At 38.5% G+C, this 3,993-nt stretch overlaps 1 long non-coding RNA gene across 1 annotated transcript; it reads right to left on the bottom strand.

The window, feature by feature from the left end:
* Positions 1 to 1,392: 1,392 nt before the first annotated feature.
* On the bottom strand, positions 1,393 to 3,031 carry LOC122987435. The gene is made up of 3 exons (XR_006404489.1): positions 2,855 to 3,031; positions 1,819 to 1,848; positions 1,393 to 1,737 (listed from the first exon to the last, which is right to left on the bottom strand). It is a non-coding gene; the product is annotated as an uncharacterized LOC122987435 (long non-coding RNA).
* Between the last annotated feature and the right edge of the window lie 962 nt (positions 3,032 to 3,993).

Here is a 3,993-nt window from a genome sequence, read left to right as displayed (position 1 = left end):
TTACAATAAAAAAGTAAGCTGGTTGCATGATGTGAGTTTGGGACAATATATAGTAACTGGTGGTGGAGGTATGTACAGAAAAAGAAGGTAGCCTGTTTCACACTTAATCCTTTTGTTTTGTTGACACTGACTTCACTTTCTAAATGTTTGGGGTCACAGTACAGACCCTACTGCTGAATGAGTAAAAATTATAAAAACTGCAACAAATTTCCCCCTTTTATTCATACTTTATTAAAACCAATATGTAGAAACGTATTGAATGTTTGCCACAAACTTGCACATTTTCTGACAGTGAGAAAATACAGAATACAGAAATGGCCATAAAGCATTGTTATTACACCAAATAAGGTGATATTTCTTGTTTTATACATGCATGAACAAAGTCGTTTTGTTTGGCAAAAAGTCATTCACAGACAGAAATGTACATGATGTCTAAATGTTCACATTACTTATATTTGGGTTTAATTACACCCCACAGAGGTCTAAAAGGAGTGAGAGGACTAAGTCATTGACTTCTTATTAACAAACTGTTATAAAGCTTCAATAACTGAAAGGTAGTGCTGTGTAAAAACTACTACCAACACCAATCACAGAAAATCAACTGTAATTATCAATGTTTTACAGCTGGGGACCCCTAACAGAAGTAATGCATAATTTTCTGCTGCGGACTTCTGAAATATGTCATCAGTTTAAAATCATGTTTATATGCATTTCTCATTTCTCAGTTATGCAAAATCATTAAATGTCAAGCTGATAACACAACAGTAAGTACAGTATGTGTGTGAGCTGTTAAAATAGACAACCAATAGAATGATGGTATGTTTACTTAAAGATATGAAAATACAAAATCTTTAGAGCTCAAACAAACCAATTTTAGAATTGATATAAGAGAATTGATTAGAAGAATTTTTAGTTTAAGCTGCATGGACACGTTGAGAAGGAGGGCTGTCATCAGTCAGTCCAGGATCACAGTCAGCGTCCCTGAAGGTGTAAAAAGTCAGCCCAGAATCAGTTCCCTTACTGTATATCTACAATTGCACGTACTGTGGGGAATATGCTGCCTGCTAAATGTTCACTAACCTCTCATTGGTTTATCCAGAGCTTTGCATGCTTCTTAGGGGTTCAGTCACACCAGACTCACTGAAACAAGTTCATATTAAAAAGCAGAAAGTGTTTCTTTTCTGTAACATCACAGTTTAAAATATGAATAAAGGAATTTTATGAATAAGACATAATTTCACTTACTTTGCTGGCTGTTGATTGCGGTCTCTGTTTCTCTTTTTACAGCAGAAATATGCAGTGAGACCAAAGACTATTATTAGTGCTAAACCTGTGGAATCAAGAAGTTGACATTTAATATAATTGTATAAATATACAATAAATGCAGCCCATGATAAAATTTAGATCTCACCTGGCTGTCTTTAGTTTAGGCAGCATTTGAAAGACAAGTAATTCAGCCATGAGAGAAAGCAAGTAGACAGAGGATGGCAGAGTAAAAGCAAGTAGGATTAGTAGCAAAAAGACAGATTTTACAGAATTGAATAATAACACTTCATGGCAGACATGGGTAACAGTAACAGTAACTTATCCAGAAGTTGAAAAAACATGACATAGACAGACAAAGTATCACATTTATTGGTGTTCAGTACTTACCAAAAACTCCCCAAAGTCCCCATTTTGCATGGTCCTCCCTGACATTTTGTTGATCCTTGGTGGAGATGGGAGGTGATGTAGGAGCTGGTGGAAAGAGGAAAAGCTCCAGTCAATCACATCAGCGGGCAGCAGGATTAAAGGTGTGTATCTGCATGAAAAGCTTACCATTGATAAAATCACAAATGTTGCTACGGTCTAGTTGAAAAAAACAAGAGAAGTGTTACATAGTGTCAATCAACATACTGTACGAGTTGGATAGAAACATTTCATTGAGAACACATATAACTCTAGGATTTCATTTGACATGAAGAGTGTTTTGTTTTGCTTTTTGTGACATGTGCACTGAATTCAAGTCAGCAAAAAGTGGCAGCAGAGTGTTTTCAAGAGTTCAAATGTGGATGGTCTGGTAACTTTTAGCAGTGGGCAGAGATTTAATTTCCCTTCAACAAGAAATGATTACAACTAACAGTGCCCTCAGCTGGAACCATCAGTCCCTGACAACAAAGAAACTTTAAAACTGTATAAAGCACCCTCTCATCAGTCGACAGCTATCTTTACTGTGAGAGATTATAAGCCCGAGCATGATATGCAGCACCGAATCTAGTTTGAAACAATTACGTTTACATGCACACTAGCATCCTGCTTTTATCCTTTGATCATATTCAGGATGTAATGTTCCCATTGAACAGGAAAAACCTCGTTCCTCTCCCTGTATCAGCAAGTGTGTGTTTAATTCCTCAACATCCCTGCTACTAGTATGAACCCTGTGTGGTTTCTGGTTGTCTTGGTAACAAAATAATAGAGTAAATAAACAATGTATACAGGTGTCAGACAACATGTGTCATCATTACAATGTTGTTCTTCCTTTTGTTTGTTTTACGGACAAACTTCACATGACAGACTGAACAAAAACCTGGATAAGAGGTTTACATGACAGTATCTCTACCTCCTTCACAGTACGAATGTAGAATATTCAGGTTTTTCAATATTGTGTTGAAGGGTTATTCAGGTTTCTGAAACTTAGATATTAAGTTTTTAATGTGCAAATACAATAAAAACTCCTAAAACACCATCAAAGCTGGGATACTGGTGTGCATGTAAACACACTGGATCTGTGCAATCTGTTGTTTTCTGAGCCAGGTGTGAATGATTTCAAGAAAATCACACTGAACAGTATTTTAAGGGCTTAGAAAGTAAATACCTGGACATTTTTCGGTCTTCATATAATCATCAGCCCCTTCAAACTGACAGACACTATCTGTATTCCTGGAAATGAATGCCCGACCGTCGTGCTGGCAGACAGTATTGGGTGGTGGAAGGCCTGTGCAACTTCTGATGTCAGTGTTACTGAAGACCAGCTCATCATTGCAAAACACATGAGTCACATCAGTGGCACATCCTGGGGTCTTGAAGCTGCACAGGACTGTGTCCACCTGTAACATCATACATCTATGAAGTAACTCACATAAACTGAAAGGAAACATCTTTTTTTTTTTGATGAAGAGAATGACATAAACAAGAGAGGACGTACCCTGACCTGCAGTCACTGGAAAGCACTGAGTGAGTGTAGGAGCACACAGCAGCAGAAAGAGGAAGATTTGCTCTGTCAAGACAAAATTACAAACTCAATCTAAGGCTGGTGGTTGAGATTGGACCCAGTTTAAAGTTGGTAAATTGTCAGAAACCTACCTTTCATGTGAGAGATCGGTACTGTGAAGCTTCTCTGGGCTGTCCTGTTAGAGACACATTCAGTTTCCCATCAGAAACTTCGCATCACAGAATTTCTAATTATCCCCCACCATGACACCCTTCACGTTGAGCACAACCTTTACCGCACACCACTTCCTTTACTGGAATTTGGTGTTAGCCTCAACTGAAAAACAAAATTTTCATGTTGCCATTCAAACATTGGATAGCACCACTTAAAATGAACTATAACCAATGACTTACTCCATTTCCTGCTCTGAGATAACGTTTCCTCTCTCCAAGTGATGGTCCGCTCAGTACGAATATACACGTCCTAAACAATAACACAAAGCACAAATGTACGTTTAGTTGGATTGAGCATTGCTACAGACAGCAACCCCATAAGACAGGAACAGGGGGGCGGCTCCCCCAAAGCTGACTAAAATGACCACACCTGCGCGTCGGTGACAGCATCACACAGAGCACTTTATCACTGAGCCATATGTCTATTTCATGCAATCTACGATTTCATTTCAGCATAGCCCACTGACATCCTGGGAATGTGTTAAAACCATACCGCTAACGGCGTCAGTGATTATAGCAGTCTGCCTTTCTGATGCAACCAGGTCGCGATCGAAGTCTGCAAGTTACGAG

This window comes from Thunnus albacares, chromosome 8, assembly GCF_914725855.1.
Source record: "Thunnus albacares chromosome 8, fThuAlb1.1, whole genome shotgun sequence".
NCBI lineage: Eukaryota > Metazoa > Chordata > Actinopteri > Scombriformes > Scombridae > Thunnus > Thunnus albacares.
This window is presented reverse-complemented; position numbering and strand designations above follow the sequence as displayed.